The sequence below is a fragment of the Rhinopithecus bieti genome, unplaced genomic scaffold, assembly GCF_001698545.2.
Source record: "Rhinopithecus bieti isolate Rb0 unplaced genomic scaffold, ASM169854v2 scaffold_68178, whole genome shotgun sequence".
In the NCBI taxonomy this organism is placed as follows: Eukaryota; Metazoa; Chordata; class Mammalia; order Primates; family Cercopithecidae; genus Rhinopithecus; species Rhinopithecus bieti.
In genome coordinates this window covers 559,116-583,321 of record NW_016825878.1, presented here as the reverse complement: position 1 = coordinate 583,321, position 24,206 = coordinate 559,116, and the positions used below count along the sequence as shown (strand labels likewise).

The 24,206-nt window shown below is 41.8% G+C and overlaps 1 protein-coding gene across 4 annotated transcripts in view; it reads left to right on the top strand.

Moving 5' to 3' along the window:
- ELAVL2 (ELAV like RNA binding protein 2) overlaps positions 1 to 24,206 on the top strand; it is a 163,725-nt gene that overhangs the window by 20,149 nt on the left and 119,370 nt on the right. For 2 of the 4 annotated variants that reach the window (XM_017863219.1, XM_017863218.1), the window contains exon 1: positions 12,823 to 12,875. The exons of 1 other annotated variant lie outside the window; for it this stretch is intronic. The gene's annotated coding sequence lies outside the window, so the exon portion shown is untranslated. Of the gene's footprint in view, positions 1 to 12,783; positions 12,876 to 24,206 lie in introns of those variants that run through there. One more of the 4 variants, XM_017863221.1, reaches the window with a different exon arrangement.

Sequence of the window (24,206 nt, the reverse complement as noted above, 5' to 3'; positions counted from 1 at the left end):
TCTCCTGGCGGTTTGTCACGATGGCTGAGTCCTAAGAAAAGCCAGCCTGAGTCAAACTAAATGAGTTTCTGTGGAGTAGGACAGTCTTTTCCACAAAGTCACGTAGAAAGAAACATTCCTAAGACGCGCAGTTTCCGTGTCTCACAGAAAGGGGCAGAAAACATCGTGTCAAGCTTTGCAAATCTTAATTTGAGGGCTGCTCGTCTCTGTCCATGGTGCTAATTCCTGCCTCTCTCTCTTGCATGGTTGCCATGGTATAAATTCACACTGGTGTCAATTTTCACAACTTTCCCCCCTTACAGTGGAAGGCAAGTCCACATACTACTTTAAGAAGAATAAAAGAGTAATCAGCAAGGTATATGATATCTCTTTCTCATGCAGACATTAAACTATCACATGTCCAATATTATGAACCACAACCCCTACTCCATCAAACTAACACATAATATTTTATTCACCTAAGAAGGTTTACTGTTGGAAATTACTGCCTTAAGCCAAACATTTAAGCTCATTTTAATAGTTTAACTTGTTTACTTAAAAAATGTTACAAGTAGTTTACAGTAACCTTTATTATAAAATGTAAAATCACTCCCTCCCTTGCCCCAGGACCTCTAGTGTAAGGGAATTATTTATCCTAAAAGACATTTTCCACAACAAATTTGCATATTCTTGTGAATAAATGTTCTTTTATATAGAAACTTTAGTAAAATAATCAAATTCATTACTTTTCAGTTTTGAGAACAATTCTTTTGCAACTTTATCCACCTCACATTTTGCTCCAAGTTCGCAGTCACTCCCTTCATCTCGCCCTTTTCTGCTGCAATTCAAAATAATGCCAGAAACTTGGAAGATATGTCAGTGTTCATATGACTTAATCATATTCAAATATCTTTTAAATATTTTCTAATGCAAATTCAGATGTTGTGGATAATTATTTTACCAAACTGAGTGAAATGGGGTTGATTGCATTTTTTGCTTATTCTTAAGTGAGATGTTTGCACATAGCCTTCATTAATTATTCACAGGATAGTATGTATTTGTTAATGTTTCAAGCTATGAGACATAAATTTCAAAGTGAAATCTACATCCAGATATCAATTGTTTTAAAGTGGCTGTAATCAATATTTTTTATTCTTAAAAGTTGAAAAGTACACGTTACTTATAATACATCTATCCATTTCAAAGTTTTAAAATNGACCTATATTTATTTGCTTACTACCCTATGAATAATCAAATAACAACTTCAAAGTTTATAATCGTTTTTAATTCAAGTAGTTTAATAGTTGCTAAAATTTATGACAGCATGTTAAAATTTTTCTCATCACTTTTTCCAACAAATTCATTTTTTGTTTTTCCTTACCCTAAAGTGATATAAGCCTTTATATTGCCAGTTAAGTGCATTCTGACATTGGTCACATTTTTGAAGTTAAACAAAATAAAAATTGATTCATTTTCTAAAGCTGCATTAACTATGTGTTGTCAGCTGAAGGTAAATTTTATAAATGTTTCTAAGACTTAAAATGTAAATGCCCTTGTGGAAAATGCCATGTATCTTCTCATACTTGCTATCCACCTCATAAATGGACACCAACGAACCTGCAATTCACTTAAGACACAAAGAACAAGGTACAACACTAAGACATTAGTGAATCAAGACAACAATGTCACTGGCTATATGCTGATCATTACACATATTAAATCTTTGTGAAAACATCTATTTAAATAATGCATAAAATTTCAAACCTCATATCCCAAAGAGCAGACAGAAAAATGTAGCTACAAAGTGTGAGGTAAGAATCAGGTATGTGTTAGAGTACATACCTGGGATTTTTTTTGTTTCCTGTATTATCCTATAGTAATTACCTGGGTAAAGGGAGGAGGGAGTTGAAAAATAACTGTTATTCCTGTAAGTAGGTAAGCAGATTCTTTCCTGTAGATGACAACTTCTTAGGCTATCATAAAAATCATCCTGGAATCTCTCCCGTGGCCCTATCACTGCAACCAAAAGGACAGGTTAACTTCAATTTATGGTAACTCCTCTGTATCCGGTTGATCTGCTTTTCTTACAACGATAGGAAAACTTTAGAGTCCATTTGATATCCACTTCCCCTCACCCCTGCTCAGATGAAGACGGAATTCCCTTTAATACCAGCCTGGTTTAAATTGTCCCTTGATCTCTTAGCACACCAAACTTTACACAACTCCATACTGTACTTTTCAAATTGTTTATTCATAGTAGCTATGATTAGGAATCATGGCCAGATGCTGTGTCCCTTTTCCACTTCTCACAGCTTCCCTTCCCCAAATAATTTTTAAGCCCCGTGGGCTTTTTCTTCTCTCTCACTGCCCCCTCCCACTACTTTTTTTTAAAAACAATATTACATTCCAGGCGCCCCCTCTGCCTGCCGAAAGCATTTTAATGACAGTTTACTTTAGCGGTCTATCAGCAGACTGCTGCCTCTGCCACCTGAATTTCAATTTCTTAATTTACAGCCCAGATAAAACAGAATGGAGCAGGATCTGGGCTTCTCTCTACATTGGGTTGGCCTTATCAAGCGTGAAGTTTGGCGCATTGCAAACCTATTCAAGTGATTATCTGTTGAGGACCTCTCGAGCCATCTCCATCTCTGCAGCGGGCTGATAAGACAGCTGTTTCTCTAGCCGCTGTGTCTCCCCGGGCCTCAGTCTTCTTCTGATACAAACTCCGCCTTTGTCACCGTGGCCCGGTGCCGGCACTTGCTCTGTGGGGCAAGGGTTTGATCTGAACACACGTGGGGGTAAAAGTGTGAGCGCGTGTGAGAGCCGAAGAGGGAGGAATGAGGAGGGGGAGGGCCAGGAGAGCGTGAGGGGGAGGAGGGAAAGAGTTAGAGACCGGAGGGAGGTGGGGGGCAGGGCGGCGTGCCGAGCGCCCTGGATGGCTCTGATTGACTGGTTGCTCAGCCCGGCTTTATTATTTCAAATTAGACGTGTATCGCACACAAGTGGAAACATAAATCTTCAATATAAGAAAGAGCCTCCGAGCATCGGAAGCAGAAAAACCGTTTCATCGGAGGTCCCGGTAAAGGGGCCGGAGAAAAGACTGATTACTACCAGCTGAGACAGATGGTTTCCTTTAACTTTGGAAACTGCTATTTTTAATTGCTTGTATTAATTTTGCATGAGACGTATCGGCTCCAGGGGGAAGCTTAAAGAAGGCTGTTAGTGTCCCTGAAAGAAAAGGACATGAGGCTCTGATTTGCCCTTTTTCACCTCCGGTTTTTTTTTTTGTTGTTGTTGTTGTTGTTGTTTGTTTTTTCCTTCACCCTCGCCTAGTCGCCTAGATTTTCTCTTTGCATGCTCAGGAAAGACGTGAGTCTATCCTCCTAAAAGTTGCTATTGAGTAAAAGACGGGAGGGAAATCTGGGGACATTTGTGAGAGCGTCTACACAAAATAATCGTCGATCTGAGGCTGCAAATATATTTTCCTAGACACTCTGGGACATGTGCAACAGATCTTAGTCTGAATATCTGCAGGCAAATCATCTAAAGGAGAATGAACCTCATACATTGGTCCAGGAAAAAAAAAAAGTGTGTGTGTAGGTGGGGGGCTGGGAAGGGAGAACCAACCGAAGCTGGTCTCAAAGATTTACCGCGACACTAGTTACATTTTTAAAAAGAACATTTAAATGAACAGCTCATGGGTCTTTAAACAGCAACCTCAGGATTCAGGGGGAATATTCGTTGAGTGTGCTCTCTTACTTTACAGTCTTTCCCCCTTGAACAGGAGTTTAAAGACACAATGTAAAGAGAAAGTAAAGGATGTTTGAGATCCCGCTCACTGCCGCCCCTGGCACAGTCCCCAACGAAAGTGTTTGCAATGTAAAGAATCTTTCGCAAAATAGTCTTGGGAGTCACTCACCTTGGAGTAAAAGGCTTTACCCCTTTGCTAGGGGGTGGAAGGAGCAATGAGAAGAACCGGGGGAAGGGAGCAAGGGTGAGCAGATAGGCATTTTTGCTGCAATTCCAGCTGGGAAATTCGAGGATTAAAAACTCTGGAGCAGGTTTACCAGACTTTTCGAAGACTACCTGGATTTGCATTTATTTTGCATGAACACTCTGAAGAAAGGCGGGCTCACGCCCGCAAGGGAGTGTATGTAAAAGAGGACAGTGGAAGGTGCGCCGCCAGCTCGGGGCTCTAACTCTCCTGGCGGTTTGTCACGATGGCTGAGTCCTAAGAAAAGCCAGCCTGAGTCAAACTAAATGAGTTTCTGTGGAGTAGGACAGTCTTTTCCACAAAGTCACGTAGAAAGAAACATTCCTAAGACGCGCAGTTTCCGTGTCTCACAGAAAGGGGCAGAAAACATCGTGTCAAGCTTTGCAAATCTTAATTTGAGGGCTGCTCGTCTCTGTCCATGGTGCTAATTCCTGCCTCTCTCTCTTGCATGGTTGCCATGGTATAAATTCACACTGGTGTCAATTTTCACAACTTTCCCCCCTTACAGTGGAAGGCAAGTCCACATACTACTTTAAGAAGAATAAAAGAGTAATCAGCAAGGTATATGATATCTCTTTCTCATGCAGACATTAAACTATCACATGTCCAATATTATGAACCACAACCCCCTACTCCATCAAACTAACACATAATATTTTTATTCACCTAAGAAGGTTTACTGTTGGAAATTACTGCCTTAAGCCAAACATTTAAGCTCATTTTAATAGTTTAACTTGTTTACTTAAAAAATGTTACAAGTAGTTTACAGTAACCTTTATTATAAAATGTAAAATCACTCCCTCCCTTGCCCCCAGGACCTCTAGTGTAAGGGAATTATTTATCCTAAAAGACATTTTCCACAACAAATTTGCATATTCTTGTGAATAAATGTTCTTTTATATAGAAACTTTAGTAAAATAATCAAATTCATTACTTTTTCAGTTTTGAGAACAATTCTTTTGCAACTTTATCCACCTCACATTTTTGCTCCAAGTTCGCAGTCACTCCCTTCATCTCGCCCTTTTCTGCTGCAATTCAAAATAATGCCAGAAACTTGGAAGATATGTCAGTGTTCATATGACTTAATCATATTCAAATATCTTTTAAATATTTTCTAATGCAAATTCAGATGTTGTGGATAATTATTTTACCAAACTGAGTGAAATGGGGTTGATTGCATTTTTTGCTTATTCTTAAGTGAGATGTTTGCACATAGCCTTCATTAATTATTCACAGGATAGTATGTATTTGTTAATGTTTCAAGCTATGAGACATAAATTTCAAAGTGAAATCTACATCCAGATATCAATTGTTTTAAAGTGGCTGTAATCAATATTTTTTATTCTTAAAAGTTGAAAAAGTACACGTTACTTATAATACATCTATCCATTTCAAAGTTTTAAAATGTAAAAACATCTGTTTTAATGAGGAGGTAAAATAGTATTTTAAGAAACTTTCACTTTTTAAATTAAGTCCATTTTACCTACATAAAAACACAACATGTTAGGAATGACAATACTTTGAATAATATTTTGTCACTCTTCCTGAACTGAAAAAAACCCATAAATACTGAATCTACAGAATTTAGCATTTTGCATTTGAATGAACAATTTTACTGTTTTCCATGTAATTTCTTTACATAATACACATGCTAGATTTTTATTACTCCATGTCACTCCCAGCTTTCTACACCTGCCCTATCATTTTGGGTTATCTACAGATAGATACCATAGTATCTACAAATCTTTTTTGTGGATATAAACATGCACCAAAAAAAAAAAAAAAAAAAGGTTTATTTTCCCCTAGTTAGAAGGCACTTATAAAATTATAATGGTGAAGATTTACTTCAATGTACTGAAATTATATGGGCATATGCAACTAATTCAATATTAACTTAAGAGTATGGTAAGAAGGAGGAAAGACAATTCACTTCATAGGTAAGTCTGATTAAATCAAACAGTATTATACTTTCCCCAGATTTTATTCATTTAAAGGGTATTTCTCTGTAGGGAGCTGGGGACAAGGGGAGGGGTTGAAGGAAGATGACTACAAACCCAGTCTTCTGTTATTCATATATCTATTCTAGATGGGGTGGAGTCTTTCTGTCTTTTCCCCCTTGACTCCATTTCTTTAAAGTTCTTTTCTTTCTTCTTGCTATGAGTTTCACCCAGGTCTAGAGAATAGTTTTAAGTTGAAATTAAGACTCCAGAGGTTGTTATATAAAAAGTGGGGGTAGAGGTTAAGGCATGATTTTATAAATGCTAATTATAAGATGGCATAGATTCAGGCCTTCTTTCTCAACCCCCAGTTATTGTCATGCAAAGTAATATAACTCGTATATTGTTATACAGGCTACACGGGAGATAAACAGGTCTGTTTTTCACCATTAATCATTTATCAACACTCAAGGACACTCTCAAAGAACACTGATTTACGGTATTCCTCACTTCCAAGTCATTTTGCTTTGGGATCATCTGTCCCATTCCCCTCCATGACACCCTATCCTTTTGCAATCTCTAACTCTTACCTGTGTCTTCTTTTTCTGGCATTCTCAAAGATAGTGACTAGTTGTAAATATGTAAAGCAATCCCTTTCAAAAAGGCATATGCCTCTGGAGAAGATACATTACATTGTTTGTGTAAGAATGGTAAGAACTGTCTAGGAAGTTGGTGCTATCTTTCAAGATTGAAAGGAGAAATTCTGGCTGGAAAAGAACGTAGGTCAAATGAATATTATGTCTACTTACACATCCAGACGATCCTGAGGACCTCACTTTCACTTAGAGGAAGAAACAATTATCATGCATAAAACTGTATTTGATCTCCTGAATGCTGTTAAAATATGGGGTTGTAATAAAGTAGTCTTCCTCTATGAAGCAGACACATTGACAGCACTTGGTCTTCTGGTTAAACTTCTTAAATCCTCACAGAAAGAGCCCTGATAAAGGTTCGACTATCTTTGCTGTCAGCAATACATGTGAAGCCCAAGGACTGTACCTGTCTGCAAATGCAGAGGAGTGGCTTGTTGCAGTTTTATATACAGCTGCTCTTTTTGAGAGCCATTAGACACCTCGAAGTGAAGGACCTTAGCTCTACTCAGTACCTCTTTTTCTGGATAGGATATTTATCCTACACTTTTCTATGCTAACATGAAGTGAAAACTAATTCAAACCGTGCAGCTTTATTTGAGAGCATTTCTGACTTCATCCTTATCTTAAAAGGATGCTTTAAAAAGGGTTTGATGGGGTCACATAAATCTGAAATATGCATATATTAAAATAAAGACATACGATTACCTAACATCTAATACAAAATACAGTACTGAACACAAATCGAAAAAAGGCATGCGGGCAAGTAATGGATGTACATTCATCCCTTTCACTCAGATCAAAGAGAGGGAGCTCTCAATGACTCATACATACCGGACAGGGAGTTAAATGTTATAAAGAAATATGCCATAGATGCAGCAGTGATGGCAAAGGAAATGAATCTTTCTGAAGCAGAAAGATTTAAGAGGAAAGGAGATCGTGCCATATCGCAAACTCTGATAGTACAGTTCCAACCCTCACACGTTGCTCTCTCCACATTTCTTTTCGCTTCTTGCATTTCCCTTCGCCGCCAGTGTTAAGTGTACCTCCCCGCACAACTTACCTTGAAACGGGACTCCATTGAGCTCTAGAGAGTGACACAAGCCCATAGCCAATCGTCTCACGCGGCCCCGCCTGGTCGGCCTCAATGGAAACCTCTGGACCAATCAGTATCCTGGGGCGATGAGCAAGTTACGTTGTGGCGCGATTCGGCGTATACTTCCGCGCGTGCTGCCCGGGATAGGAGCCTGGCAGAGCAGCTGCACACACGGCAGTGCGGAGGCAGAGAAGGGGTTGGTGATACGGTGCTATAAATCTGTGGTCCAGTCCACCTCCCTTTTAAGACGTCCTCCCCCCTATTTCTGTTCTCAGTTAGAGATGCAGCAGCTTACTCCTGTAGCGACCTACTAAAAGGCAACAAGGAGAAAGACATCGTCTTTTTGAAAAAACGTTCTTTCGTCTCTTTTCTTTGTTCCTTGGTTTTCTTGCCCCTTTTGTTTAGTTGAACGGCAATAGGAGGGCAGTCATTCCGTCTTTTTAAACTCTTTTTTAAGTTTCCCCTCCCCTTTCATATTTTTTTTTCGCCATTTCTTTTAGCATTGGACTTTGGGGTCGAAAGCGTTTCTTTTTATTTGCTTCTTTTAAGCCGAGCACAGTTTAGGTTTCGTGCTGTCTTAAGAGAACTATCCAGCAGCTTCTTGCTCATCCTTATTGGGAGAACTGCACCGTTACTTTAAAACACACACACACAAAACCTTAAGGGAGAAAGGTAAGTTTCGGTTTGGTTTCTTTAATCATTAGTTGCAGCGATGCGCTGGCAAACCCAGAAAACCTGTAAGTGAGCGGAATACAGAATATGAAGTTAATTGCACATGTTTGTCTCATTTCAAAGCTACTGTTCTGCTTTTTTTAATTTTAAAGAGCTAGACTAAAAGACGGTGGACGCATGCTTAGCGTACTGAATATTCACAAATGTCCATGGCAGAAACTTAAGTGGCAAATGTGGCCGGGGGGAGCAGGGGTACAATGGGAGGTTAGATGTGGAGTGAGCTTCAGGATTGAGATTGGAAGTTCATTTCGTGGGAAGAGAGGGATAACTTGGGTGTTGGGGATGCATGCCTCTACTTTCGCTCAGCAACCGAAGAACCGGAGAGGCTTTAGAATCATTAAGGGGAATCAGAAGCCTGGACTGGCAGATTAGACCAGCGAAAACCACAGGCTTAATTGCATTAACCAGATAGCATGTGCTGGGGAGATGGGATTGCCAGATGTAATTTAGATGCTGCACCAGGCAGCGAGTTGTAGTTGACTGAAAAAGTACATGCCGCCTGAGGGCTGGGGCTGGGCTGAGGCTAGGGTTGTTAGAAGCTGTCAAAACTCATCATTGTATGCGGGCTCTGATTCAGGGACTTCAATTATCATAATTCAGTTTTAAAAGAAGATAGCCAATTTGGGGCTGAATTCTTAAGCCTGTACCGGATATGAGATTTCCTTTGTTCGAAAAGCGTAAATAAGATCCTTGGAGCTGTGTCCGTGAAGTGGCGGCTGCTTGGGAGCCTCGGTGTGCTGGGCTCTGGGAAGTGGATTCCAAGCCCTGTCCTTGGTCCTACGCGGCTGACTTCGCCTTTGGGGTGAGGGGGAACCCCTTTGCAGCCGCGAGTCTTCGCAGCCACCACAGGAGCCAACTCGGCTACGTAGCCCTTACCTCCTCCTTATCGCCCCCCCCTTCCTCGAATAGCTATTGTTAAATTGACGCCAGGAGAAAGATGGTTGGGGATGAGAAGCTGGGCAGATAGGCACACGCTTCATTTTAACTTTTGTGATTTCTCAGGGTTTAGGAGAAACCAGTTGGCTTTCTACTGCCAAAGAGAGGATCCAGGGTAGATGTGGGAAAGGAGGAGGATGCTCGTGGGGCGGGGAGGGCGGAAGGGGTGGTGGTGGTGGAACGAGGTGCTGGCTTTGCCTAAGAGAAGTTTAAATTATTGGCACGAGGGTGTGTGGGTGAGTGTGTGTGCGTGAGAGCGCTCATGTGGTGCTTGGGAGGCAGAGGATGGGGAAAAGCTACAAAGCCGGCTGGGGTTAACGTCTCCTTGCTCCTCACCCCACCCATTCTCCCGGCTGGGAAAGCCAGCGCACGGCGTCAGCCTCCCGGACTCGACTCTGCGAAGGGCGGTGGGGGCTAGGGATGGCAAGGTGGCATTGCCCACCACTGGAGCTCCGCGGCGGACGAGACCTCGCGTGGCCATTGTTGCTTAATTTATGCCCAACACGTTGCTACGTACCCACCTATTTCACGTATGTACAGAATTAATACGAGAGCTATACAACTGTGACAAATTGGAGGTTGGATACGTTCCCCGTTTCCCATTTTCAAGTACCGGTTAGCAAAACTGATGGCGAGACTGGGTATTTTCTCTCGTAATTACCAGCTGCAGGTCTGGTTTTATTATGGCGAGGGTGAGAGAAATAGGCAACCATTTAGTATTTATTCTTAACACTGCTGGACAGGGATGGAGGTCTCTGTACTTTCTCCCTGAAATGCACGGATTCTGTCCCCTCCCCTTCTCATGTACAAACACTCCAGTTGGTTAAGATTCTAAACCTTCAGCCTTTCTCCGCACCCCTATTTATTATACCCAGCCTCTGGGGGGTGGGAAGGAGATTAATGTTTTATTTCCCAGGCCTACACTATTAACTGCAACCTATAAAACGTAGGCTTAAAATGAAAAATTTTAGAAAGTTACACAGCAGACAATAGTAACTGAAGAAATTATTTTCCAAATTGAATATGAGTTTCTAAAGGTCACAAAAAGGGTGTTCGTATTTTGGGGAACAGAAGGGTAGGAAATGTGTTTGGGCCTTACGACTTCCTTGTAAAATGGCTTCTTAAATGGGACATCTGAAAGATTTGTCAATATGAACAGATAAGTCCGCAAAAAAATATGTTGAGAGTTTCAAAGTTGCTATGGGGTTAACATTTTATTTTTTAACTCTCGCCCTTTCTTATTGCTGTCATTGCCTGAGAGTGTCTTACAGCAGGCACTTCTTCCCCATTCCCTCTTTTATCCAAGTGCTTGGGCACCTCGCTTCATAAAGCTAACCTGTTCTGGAGCTCTTCACAAAAACCGCTATGGTTGTAGGCAGAAGTGGTTTGGAAGACTTGGGGAACTCTTTTGAGAGCTCTCCCATAATTTAGTCAGCGTCAGGAAGTAGGGCGTAGGGCATTCTAAGAGTTTTAGACAAACTAAGTAGGCCCATTTTCGCCTAACGTTTTGGAAATAGGCATTTTTAGCAATCCCGCGTGCCTGGGATGGGAATATTATAATTAACCATTTACTGAGAGGTCAAAGAGGCGCAGGCGCTTTGAGCCGTTTTCCCAGGAACCCACACAAAGTCAATTAAGGTCATTTAATTGCAAATCGCATTTGGGGTGACACAGAAATGTTGATATAGAATCAATTAGCTGTATCCGGTGTCCCCAGACTGGGTCCCACAAATTGAGGGATGGCCTGTCTCGCTTTTGACCTTGGTTGAGTTCCCTACTCTTACTATGCTGATTAGACTTCGCCCAAGAGGGCAAATTTGCCTCTCCCACCCCCGCCCTGGGTTAGACGAGTCCCCTCCCTTCCCCCCCACCCCGCTCCGCCCGTCGCATGGGGGCGGGGAGCGCTGGACGCCCTTAGCGGACCTTGCTGCATCAAACCCGCATCATGCCCTTGAAGCTGTAACCTCGGTCACGTTCTTGCGGCGACTCGGTCGCCCACTTCTTGGTTCCTTTCTCTTACCTCCTACAATTTCAGGTAGGTATGACAGGTGATTTTTTTAAAGTAGTATTTTAGGAGAGGGGCTAAGACCGATGCCTTTGCAATGAAAAAAAAAAATCCCAACTACAGGTGCTCTCGTAATTAAGCGGCCGAGCAGGTGTAAAAACGTGCTCCAGCCGCGTGGCTCTGGGTTCGGTTTTGACTTCCAGCCGTGGGGCCGGGTCTGAGGACAGGCACAGGTTTTTCTGGGGAAAAGGGATTGAGCTTGGCGAGGGGGCGGGCTGAGGCAAGGCAGCGATGGGACGCCCCCTCGGTGAAGAGTTGGCCATTTCGGGTCTTGCGTAGGGGGGCATTAGAAGGATGCGGCTAGCGGCAAGCGTTTTCATAGCCGAGTGCAGGATTTCCTACTTTGCGTTTGAAGCAGAGTATAGCACCCCGCACAGGTACTCTGGGCTTAAACGTCAGGTTCCCTCTAGAGAGGCAGGGAGGGGCAGCAGGGGCTAAGCCTTTATTTTCTTTCCAGGGACAGGACCCCTTGGCTGCGAAGTAGGGGAAAAGAGACTTTTTAAGAGACACTTATGTGTGTATACTTATATATATTTATAAATATATTTATGAACACATAAAGTAACCCCCATGCTAGCTGCTCTGATTCCCCGTTAGCGCCCCGGGCCTCGGGGTTTGCAAACTTGCACCTGGAATCGACCTCCTCTGGGCGCTCAACGCTCTCCACTGAGTCCAGGGAAACCTTGTCGGGGAAGCCTGGTGAGATTCGGAAGCCCGGAGGGACGGAGCTGAGCTGCTGAAGCCCGGCGTCTCCCTGCAGGCACGGACCCGCGGGGCGGTCGGGCAGGGCACGCGCCGGCGGCGGCCGCGGCGCCGCGAACTCGCCGCCGGCCCCGCCTCCTGGCGCTCTTCCAAGCAAGCCCCTCCTTCCCGCCCCGCTACAAACGGCGGGACCGCGGCGCCCGGGCGTCACTGAGGCAGCAGCCGGCCGGGTGAGGAGGGCGGTCGCCGGCGCGGCGCGGGTGGGGCGGGGGTTCCGCCGGCTTTCAGTCCCCCTTCCCGCCGCAGCCACCGCCTCTCCGCGGAGCTCGCCCAGAGCGACTCCTTCGCCGCTGTGCTGACGGCCAGCGGCACGAGCCGTAGTAGCTGCAGCTTCGAGTCACAGCAGGCAAGTGCCGGGGGCGTGGGGGCGGGGACGGCGCCCGCGCCTTGCCCCTGGTTCATTTTGGGCGCCGAGGCTAAGGTCTGTGCGCGCCCCCGCTGCGCCTAGTGGGGTGGGGGTGGTGTGCCCTAGTCCGAGCTCTGGGCGGGAACACTGGTGGGGGCGGCGGAGGTTGTGCCCGCGAAGTTCCTAGAGCTCAGCCCCTTGCGGCGGGAGTGTAGAGAATTGGGCGCCTCGGGGGGTGGCACCGCCCCTCCCGTGGGCGCAAGCAGGTTTGGGGCGGCGGGAGCCGAGCGGGGCCAGTCGCGCCTGGCAGCGTGCACGGGCGTGGACGTACTCGGGTGCGGCCGCGTGTAGCGCGAGAAGGAAACTGCTGGGACGCAGGTGAGTGTATTGGAGGGAAAGTGGGGGAGGGGGCTTTTCTGGAAAAAGGGCAGGATTCCTGTGTTGGACTGGCAACCCCGCCTTGCGGGAGGATGTGTGCACTGGCTTCTGCGGAACACGCCGGGGTGGTGTCTAGTGTGTGCCCATTTGCTACGGCGCTTCCTTGCGCGCGGTCCTTGGAGCTCTCGGGGCGTTTGGAGACTTGCACTGGCCGCTCTGTGTGCGGAGGTGGTGTAGGGCCGCGGGCGCACAGAGCAAGAGCAGTGATGATCCTCTTGTGCGTGTTAGGTGAGGCCCGTCGCAGCCGCGCGAGGTCGCAGCTCGCGGTCACATCTCGGGTTTGCGCGCGAGGCGTGCGCTGCGCGGGAAGCGCGGGCGCTCTGCCGGGCGAGGCCGGCTCTGGGATTTCAGTTCGCCTGCCGTGGTTGCGGCAGCTACTCCTCTAGCTTGGCCGTGAGGGCCCGCCGGCGGCGGCTCGGGTGCACGGACGTGTGTGCGTGCACTGGTGAGACTGGGGCAGCCAGTGTCGGTTCACTGGCAGGTGCTCCTCCAGTGGCCGTGACAATGCCCAGCCAGCAGAGTCTTTCTCACGGCATTTCCTTAAAAGCCTACTTATTATCCTTGAGGGCCAGAGCGTAAAACCATGCCTCTAGATGCGAGCTATGAGCATGGAGTTGTAGCTGTCCAGATGGTCATTTAGAATTGTGTGCATTTTTAAAGACCGTCTTTACGACAGAGATTTTCAAGTCCTATCGTCTCCACATTTTCTGAAAACGTGGGAAAAGGAGGATTTGCTACGAGTTGTCCACTCTCCTTTATTCCCTCCCTCAAAGAACGATTCTTTGCAGTGCCCAAATGTAATACCTTCAGCAAGGACAAAACCGCTTTTAAAACTTAATTTTCTAGTGGCCCTATTCCTAATAATTCTTCATAAAAATTTAGCTCAGCCTCAAAACTTACGGCAAATCAGTCCATTTAAAACCATTCGAATATCAATTGGTATGTAATGTCCCCATTCCCTCAAGTAAAATCTGTTTGTTTGAAATATTGTTTTGTTGCCCTTGAAGAGTTTTCTCAAAAGTCGTTTCGCCACAGACGCTTGAATTTCCCATTTCTTGTGGAAGCTGACCTGGAGTCTCCATTTTGGTGAGCGGGTGGAAAAGCTGTCCTGGATCTATCTTGTCTTAGGAACCTTAGGGTATATAAATGGTGACTGTATTGCTGAGTGGACCCGAATGTTACTGCATTTGTGGTCGGGTCCTTAATAGGAGGTTTGTTGGGATGTTAAGGTAACACTGTGAAGGTTGTGGGGAGGATATAGTTAGGGAGGACGTTCGCTTGCAGTTTTAAACTATGGGAAGAGAAAGAAGAGGAAGAAAACATCTGGGAGATAAAGGCCAGAATGGGGTAGGAAACATTAGAATATGAAGAAACACGCTACTTTAAATTTTCTGTGATTCCTCTTTTGTAATTTTTCCATTTGGAGAGAGTATTTTATTTTGTGTGATTAAAACCGGCCCCTTGTTGCCTGTTACTTGGGTAACTTTGTGCTGCCACCTTTCGGGGAGTTAGTTTTTTTTTTTTTTTTTTCTTCTTCCCTTGAAAGACAACTTTAGGTGTATAAGCCCCTCCCTCTTCCTTGTCTTAGGTGTTTTCTTTCTTGTGTAGTGTCTTCTTTCAGGAACAATCAAGTCAGCTGTGTTCAGTGCACACGCTCTTTCCCTGTGGTTCAAGGGAATTTTAGTTTTAGGGTATACTCCTTGTTTAGAACAAATACCCAGTGCTGGTCAGTGTCTGCCACTCTACCTGTTACTTACTGTGGAACTTTTTTTCTTTTTTAGGCCTAAGATGTGTTTTTGTAGATCCTCTCTGATTTAGTTTTTTTGGTTGATTTGTTCTGGTTACCGCCTCTTCACAAGAGAAAAACAAAGCACTTCTGTCCCAGTTTCAGTGGTCTTAGTTAAGACTCAGCTCCTGGTAGGTTAAGGGAGAATGATGCTGTAAGTGTCAGTACCATCACTCCTTGAACCAACCTTTTGGTTATTTGTCCACAGACAGATGCTGCTGGCTGAATCCCTGTAACCAAGCACTCATGGCTTTTCCAGCCTTCCCTGCTTATCTTTTAAAAATAATGCGCCTCCGCTCCTGCCACCCCACTTCTGTTCTAGAAGCAAGTCTTAGGTTCTCTTTAAGGACACAATAAAGCCTTCCAGAATATCCTGACTTCTAAGCTGGGATCAACCTTTTCCGCTTTCTTTGCTGAAAGACCTTTTTTTTTAAAAAAAAAAAAAAAAAAAACAAAAAAAAAACTGTGACGCTTTTCAGGCATTAGCATGGCACAAGAGTACCACAGTGGCAAATCAGCCTTCATGTTCTTTTTCCCCAAAGGACTAGATACTCTGAAATAGCTTCTTAAGCTTCTTACCAAGACTGACTTTACCATTCACCTTTTTGATGGCTTGTCTGCATGGTAGGTAGCATCAGTTTTTTCGCTCCCATTTGATGTCTTATTAAATCTATCATATCATCACATTCTTATTACCACCTTTATCACTCATAATATTTGGAATTGTGAGAGGCTAGAAAATGTGGTACTTAGCTTGGTTTGGTTACTTTTTTGTTGACATTTTAAGGGGGCCAGATAGGTGAGGTGGTATTAGGTCCGGATGGTGTGCCACCCTGTGGAAAACCTGCCCATAGCAGTCTACCCCCGGCTATTTGTTTCTTGGCTACTCAGCTGGACAAGTCAAAAATTATTGTGAGCTACCACATTTGAGTGTGTGTGTGGCAAGGTTAATTTTTTTATTTTATTTTATTTTTTTGTGCCATGAGTGCTTAGTTATAGGCAGGACTGCTTTTCCAGCTTGTAACCGGTATGGTTGCACATCCTCCCCAATCTTGAAATTCTTAAGAATTTTTGTACAAGGTTACCCTGCATTTTCATTTTGCACTGGGATGCACAGATCACGTAGTTTTCCTGGTTAGATGCTTTCCCACTTGTTAGTATTTAGCTGTCAGCATGGCTGCTTTGTTGATATATTATACAACTGTTTGAAGGCTTTATGTCTGGTGATGCCACACCTGACTATCAAATTCACTATGGAGGACATAAAATGCATACAATTTTTTCTTGCTTTGGCCATTTTTATTTTCGAGATGTAGAAATCTTCACCGATATGGTTATGCACAGAGCCCACATATTGTAGTTCAGTGCCAAATCCACACTTTTGTATGTTCTAATTTGGGAAGAACATTTATTGTATATTTGGTTCAGGATACTAGATGGTTTATAGTGCTAGTTAATTATTTCAGGATTTCAAATAATGTAAATTTGCCAAGTGGAAACAGAAGACACTTAAGCTTAAAAGACAGTGCTTAAAGGCTTTTACATATTAAAAGGTACTTTTTTTTTTTTTTTATAGCTTTAAATGATAACTTTTGGAGCCTGAAAAAAGTCGAAGTTTGTGTAATAAAATCCTAGATTTTGTGGAATACTTAGGATATTTTCACTAGTAAAGTTAACCGATTTGGCTTTCAGCTTGTGTGATGTGTAACATCATACGTTTCATTTTAGTAAGGTCGCTAGAATAATTTTTTATTTCAAGGGAAGATTTTCTGTATCTCTAGGCTTGTATTCCATTGTGTAAAACAAAACAAAAGGTAACTCATGTGTGAGCAACGCTGTGCTAAATGCTTTCTCATAGACATCTTCTGCTTTAACATCAGTGCTAAGTTTCTAGAGATTGGTCTTAATAAAAATATCTATTTTGGCAACGAGTGTTATTTTCTCAGAGCTTTGAATTAGGCTTTCTGTGCTTCAATTGAATTGATATTCTTAATGACATGTTACGTTTTTGAATATTGCTGAATAGTTTTGTGTGATAACAGATACAGATTTTCATTGTAAGAAATCTTTATGAAGAGAAGGATGGGGCTTTGAGGAGTGAAATAGTTAAAATAACCCAGAAAGTCATAAGAATAGGTGGAATGGGGATAAAACTAAACTAGTTTATAGAATGCCTTATAGTACCTTTTTTTTTAAAACTTGCAGTTTCGTTAGTATATATTTATATTACTGGTTTCCATGACATCAGTTTCTGAATGAAAATGAATAGCAGATAAGGTCTGACATGCAAAATCCCCTTTCCCACTTTTAAAAATGTATTTTAAAAAACTTGACAAATTTAAAATTATATTTATTGTAGGACAGTGACAGTAATGATAGCTTTTCTTTTTTTTTTAAGGCACATTGAAGGTTTTGCTTTAGCACTTGTATATTTTGAACCAGGTGTATTATCTACAGTTTGATGTACATGTATATTTTTCCCTTGTCCAATCTAATGCGGATGCTCCTGATAAACCCATTGTAAGTTGAAAATGGCATTAAGTTAAAAATGTATTTAATATGCCTAACCTACTGAATATCAGAGCTTAGTCTAGCCTACCTTAAACATGCTCAGAACATTTATGTTATAGTTGAGCAAAATTATCTGGCAACACGGAGTATCCGTTGTTTACTCTGGTGATCCATTGGCTGAGTGGGAGCTGTGGCTTGCTACCATTGTCCTGTATCAGAGAGTCTCTTACCACAGACTGCTAGTCTGGGAAAGGATCAACATTCAAAATATAGTTTCTCCTAAACGTGTATTGCTTTTATATCATCATACAGTCGAAAAATCATAAGTTGAACCATCATAAATTGGGGACCATCTGTACTGATAGATTTAATAGTCAGGTTTTTCCTTTGACTTAAAAAAGTTTATCATGAAAAGGAAATTTATATTCTAAATGTTCTTTTCTTCCAGAATTTTGTTTTTGTGGGTTGTTCATTATTGGAGATTATTTCAGCAATTTAAAGACTATGTTAATGGAATATCACCAAAATCTTTTGTAAATATCAAATCAATAAACTGTTCCTTCAACATGGATTTTTATTCCTTTTTTTCTCACTGAAAGCTTTAGTACACACTTTCTGGACTAATTTCATCTCTTTATGGGACTAGGCAGTGGTAGTTGTTTTGAGATTCTTAGCTTTCCTGCATTTTTTTAGAGTCACTCTGAAATTGAAAGTTCTTGTTAATATTGAGTGGCTGGAGTCTCTTTATAAGCATTTGAAGAAAGCTGTAGCTGTCTCTTCCTAGAGAAATATATACAAATAAGAAATTTCCATACAGTTTTTAGTATTTTGCAGTTTGGAAGAGAGAGTGTTAAAATGAGGTTCCATTTGGGAAATAGGACTTTGGCAATTAGAGTTGTCGTCTTATACTAGTGAGAAAGGGATGAAGCCATTCAGAGGTTCTTGTCTGCTATTGAGTTAGTGATGTGCGCCTTTAGTGTTCTTTGAAGGATGACAGACTCTAAGCTTGCCTGTCTCAGTTTGTTTTAAAATCCATTCCATTTCTGTAAACAAATAATCACACACATAAGGTCTTGTGAGCACCGTGTAGCCAGTTTATTTGCTGAGTTGTCTCAGTAGGTTTTGTCCCTTAGGTTGAAACTCTTAATTTAGCACAGGCAAGTGGAAAATACTAGGCTAGAAGTCTGAAGTTTTCAGCATCTGGTTTGGTTTAATTACCTATGTCCTTGGTTTCTTAACCTTTGATTGTGTATAAAATCTTACCCTCCCCATCTCAAGGACCACGTAAAGATGAGCATATTGAAGTGCAAGATTTTTGGCAGTGAAATGACATTGACTGAATTGGAAAGGTGGTAATAGGTGGTTACCTCTTGATTAGTTTTATATTTTTGGCTTTCAGTGTGTTATGAACCATTTTTAGTGATTTTGTTTTTTTATAATACACCATTATATGTTTATTTTGCCGTTGAAGGAAAAGAAAATCCCAGACTGCAGGGAGGATTTGGGAGAGTTGTGACTTTGGACATTTCAGTGTGGAAATAGACATATTTATACCTATGATGATGGAACTTGGAAAGTTTAAAATGCATTTTCCTTGAAAATATAAATAATGCTAAAACATTACATATGAGACTGAGGATTTAGCCAGCTAACATTCCAGGAATATAAATTTCTTAATTTAAATTTCTCATATTTTTTCAGTGAAAAATCAAAATTTTAAATTTAACCATTTATATTAAAATAGTCCACATTTTCCCTGATTTGAATTTTATTTAACCTCTTATCAAGGATCCATTCCTATACATCACAAAATGGAGTTTACACAGAAATACATTTTTTCCCCTCATTGCTAATGGTGTGAACATCATTGATGGATGCCCTGTCAAGTAAGTTATTGGAAATTGCTCACTTGTTCAGATTTTAAAGGATGTTTAGCACTTTTTTTATTCTTTAGGCATCATTTGTGTATATCAGAAGTGTAAGAGCTATTTCTCAAAGCAAATCACAGTGTATCTGAAAATAAATTCAGTGAATTGGGTAAGGTTGGGAAAATATTTCTGGAGCAATTAATCTTGTTTTCTCTGAGCTGCTTTTCAAAAGTAAGAATTTTCTGTTATACTGATTTTGCTTTATTGGAGGTGACATGGCAGGTGAGGGGGTCATCCACCTTTATTGCAGAAGTATCCAGAACGTGTTAAATATACAACATTTATTGTAGAGAGTGGACAAGTTTTTATAACCTGTTCCCAGGTAAGGCCTATTTCTGTTTGAGTTTATTCAACACCACTTTTGATCTCCCCAGGTGCTATTTACTGATAACTGGCTTATTTTGTTTAAAAACCCTTGGGGTCTTTTCTGTCCTATGATTATGAATGACTCATGGACTTTGCCCAAATACGAGGTCATCAGTGCTTTTGACTTTCATCTCTTCCCTTCTCCATAGTCTCCCCAAGGAACTTGAACTACCCACAGCCTTCCTCCCCTCTTTGGAATGCCTCTGTACTTGCCCTCTGTCCCTTGTTTATCCTTTTGAGCCTTGTGCTTAGTTCTGGGGCCTGGTAATTTGGGATCAGGTGCAACCTGCTCACTTGTTCCTTTATTTTCTTGTCTTGCTTGTGCTTTTGCATTGGCTCTTAGCACTTCGTTACATTTTACTTAAGAATATCTTCTGTGACCTAGTGAATCACTGATACCAGAAGGAGCAGTTGGTATCAGTGGACAAATTATTTCTGCCACAGGTCCCGAAGAGTGACCCGTGAGCTTCATATGGCCTGTAGGTGTTTTGATTGCCCTGAACTGTGTTTTAAATAGTTTTGAGTTGTTGATTTAGGGTTTGGTAATATATAAAGATCTAGAGTCAAATGTCTTGCTTCTTGAAAACTTGGAAGGATGGAGCAACAATGGAGTCGACATTTATCGACTACCCCTTGAGGATGAAGCATGACTTGTTTCACTTTGGCCTTGGTTTGTTTTCCTGGTCTTGGTGTCTCTAATGCTCTACTTCCTGAAGCCCCGTGAATTGAAAAGACGACAAAGGCAGTAATTCTAAAGATTTTATATTCTTTTGATCTCTCGTATTTGCAGATAATGTTTGAATCATGTTAAATTGAAATTGCTCCTTACACATTTAGATCTTACAGTCTCCTTTACTTCAGAGAAGATTTGTTTTGGGTGTCTCCTTCCTTAACCCCTGGTTGAAAAACAGTTTCTCCTTTTATAAAATGAGCTTCTCTCAGCTTAAGTTACCTTTTCTCTCCTTCCCCCCTGGGATTTTAGACCTGTCCCCATTGGGAGTAAGGATTTCTCCCTGCCGTTTGCCTGCTTCTATTTGTTAAGATTCTTTGGGGTCAACATTGTTACTTGGTGCTGTAAAAACTAATAGGAAGTTATGAGCTGTTTAAAAGAGGCCTGTGGCCCACCTGCTAACCTCATTGCTGATGGTGTGAGCTTATAAATGACATTCTCCCCTCAGATTGTTGTGGAAAAAAAAGAAAGCTGATATGAGACTGCCAGGTGTGTGGTTTATGTGTGTGTTATTTCTCTCCCTTCCCCCTTTATTTTTTTCAGTTGTCAGCCTTTTCTCCCCCACTCCAGAAGCAGCGGGGCAGCCTTAGCAAGGCGCTCTCCCGTGTGTGCCTTAGAGCAGGGTGACGCACCAGCAGAAGTAGAAAGGCTCCACATGTCATGTTTGGACCAATGCTGTAATTTTATTTTACAATAAGGAAGGTGGATAATATTAATCTACTCCTGAGCATAATAGCGCAATTTGAATAGCAGAGAGCAACTTCGGTGTGTGTTGATGTCTAGTGAGATGAATACAGTTGAATGCCACGTAGGTAGAAAATGTCAGTGTAGAGCCTTCCTTTTGGTGACTTTAAGCACTTACATTTCTAGTTAACTTTTGTTCAGCCTGGCAAATAGATATAAAGATCTGTTTTATCAACCCAGCATTAATGTAGCTTCTTAGGATGGAACAATGCCCATAAAACCTTGCTCTCCTGGCAGCCACTTGAGCTAGGCCAGTTATAACGATGAATCAGAATGTGCCCCTGTATTGAACATCTTAGCAAAACCCTTCAGAATAATAGCTTCATGTTGGCAGTTTTAAACATTGGCTTACTCTGCAACCCAGCCAATTTTTGTTTTTTGTTTTTTGTTTTTTGTTTTTTTTTTGATATTTGGAGTGTGAGTACAAGTGTATGCTTACTTAAATACTTAATTTTGAATTACATACACTTAAATCTGTGTATGATTTAAAAAAATCATTGTTAGGTACATTTGGAACTTACTTTTCTGAGGCACTTAAAAATTCTTGGTACCAAGCGTCTTCTATTCTATGATTACATGATTCTCTATGATTACATGATTCTTTTAGATGAATATGTTGCTTGTTTTTGTTGCTCCCTGCAACATCTGATTGTGGCACCTCAGGGTGGCTTAGTTACTGGATTGGGGTGGGGAACTGAACATCAGTAAAAATAAGCATGTTTTATCCCCCTAAAGATTGGGAGTCATTCCCGTGGAGCTTCTAATGACTTTGATATATGTGGGCTGCTAGTTAACTTGAAGTCTAGGGCTTTTCCAAATTCATCTAATTTTGTTTTTAAGTTTTGTTAAAGGATCTATAAAAATATTCTTCAAGTTTTTGTGTTGAGATTATGTTCAGAAGCCAGGAAGATTGTGTAATACTGTTTCATCACAAATTACTAAGAGCTGTATACTGAGAACATTGAGACGTATATAAAGTGCCCTTTACCTCATATTTCTTGGTCTCTCTGCCTAAGGAGATGAGGCAGAAAATAACTTAAAAAATCACACAGTCCGCACTCTTGCATTTAATAGCAGAAACTGAGTGCTGTAGGAATTGAGCAAAGGGACACATCCCGGTAGTCTGGGAATCAAGGGATCAGGCTGGGTTGTTGCTTATTGCTTTAGGGACAGGACTGTGTGTTTTCTTCATCCATTTTGTCTATTTTTTGCTTTTTGTGTCTTGTTCCCTCCCCCGTTCCTCCCATATCGTTTTTGTTACCTTTGGTTTTCTTTCATGGCATGAGTAACTATTTCCTAGTTTGCCAAGAGCTCAGTCACAGGTGGAAAATATTTATGCAAAACCTACTCAAGTTTTAGGGTGTGGCTGGAGAAAGACAAACTGACTGTCTTAATTCCACTGTTGTCCCAGAAGAGTGGATCTGAGGCACGTGTGTGTCAAACTACATGAAGCTGGGAGTTTCCCCCAGAGTTTTATTCTGTTGACAACATTATGTGCCAGCAACCTCCTCTGGGTATGCGTTTATTTTCAAAACACCTAGGAAAAGTCAAAATAATTATAACTTTTTTGGCTTCCTCCCTTTTAGGAGTATAGTTGCAGGAGCAAGAAGCAAGTAACAGGACAGTAACTGGGATGCTTTTCAGAGCATTGATCTATGCCTTCTCCTTGGGTCATCTTCATGCCTAAGGCCATGTCTTCTAGGAGCATGTGTTGTCTGGGCTGCTGACTATAGCTTTCTTAGGCCAGTGCTTGGTGTTCTGAGGCCTGGCTGCTGCTGTTCTCCCTTAATGGAATTTACATTACTGTTTTTTGCTTTTATTTTTTTTTTCCTTGAAAGTTGATTGAACAGCCTGTACACTGCATTACCTTTTTGGTGTACTGGAGAGGCTCATTCCTTCCGTTGGAACTGTTTGGGAAATAATTTGTATTCTTGATTCTTGGACTTTCTGAAAAAAAAATTCCCAAATAGTTTGGCTGACTTACAAACATTGTTTTGTGGACAGTAGGGTGAAATCGTTGGTTTTATAGTGAATAATAGTTTGTGATCTAGACAGGAAGAGTAAAGACATCTGTTTTGCTTTTTCTTTTGTACAACTTCTATGGTAACTTCCAAATGACTCCCTCTTGAGAATGCGAGAGTAAGAAATTTTATGTTGGCCAGTCAAGTTAGCAGTGGATTGGGATGGGACAGCAGGGATCTGCCACTTTTTAGTTGTTGACTTACCATTAGGAAGATAGAAAAATATGTGGAGTTGGCAGTTGAAGATGGTGAACTACCCCAAGGTGATGGAACCAGAAGATGGAACATTTCCTCTATTAATGGTGATAACACCTAGTCTTTCTGTCCTTAGAGAAATTTGCCACAGCTCCCTGGGGTGATGTTTTATAGGGGAGGAAGATGAAGCTCAGAGGTCAGGTGGTTTGCCCAAGGACACAACTAAGTGGGGAAGTAGGATCAGGTCAGACTCCTAGTTCTGTACCTCTTTCCATTGATCCTAGAATGATGATGTTCTTTCCACTTTTGGTAGTTCTGCTGGCTGTAGTTTGTTTGAGGTGGCTGAAATCAGATCCAAGAAGCAACTCAGTTTTCATGTTTGGAGAATATATTGCTTCTCTTAGGGGTGTTTTGTAATAAAATGGTGTGACTCCAGCAGCAACTGTACCTCACCTCCATATTAAATTGCTGTAGAGGCTGTTTGGTTCCCCAGTGGAGGGGTTGTTGTACCAGCATTATTGTTTATATTTATAATTTTTTTTTTAAGCTTCTCTGTGGTCCCTATAGCACTCCTAGCAGTATGCCCACAACTTGTTCCTCAGGGCCAGGATTCTGACCTTGGATTATTTTAGGTCCATGACTGGGTGACTTCTGGAGGCAATTCCATCACAGGCTGGTGACTTTCTGATGCCAGCTGGCATCCTTGACTTGCAGGATTACTTTTTGGAACCGTACAAAGTATGGATTGGTTATTATCTGTAAGCAAGGAAATGAAGACACTGTTTTCAGGCTTTTTTTAGGATGCTGTTAAAATCAAGAAAAAGGTGAAAGTGACATTGAGATAACCCTGGCTCATTGTAGTAGATAATCTGTAAAGGCTGTTTTTTTAAACTTGTTAGGTTTATGAAAAAAAATGTGTTCCCAATCAGGTGGGATTTTAGAAATACCACTTTTTGTTCTGAGGAAAAAATGGCAGGTCAGGTGTTCAGT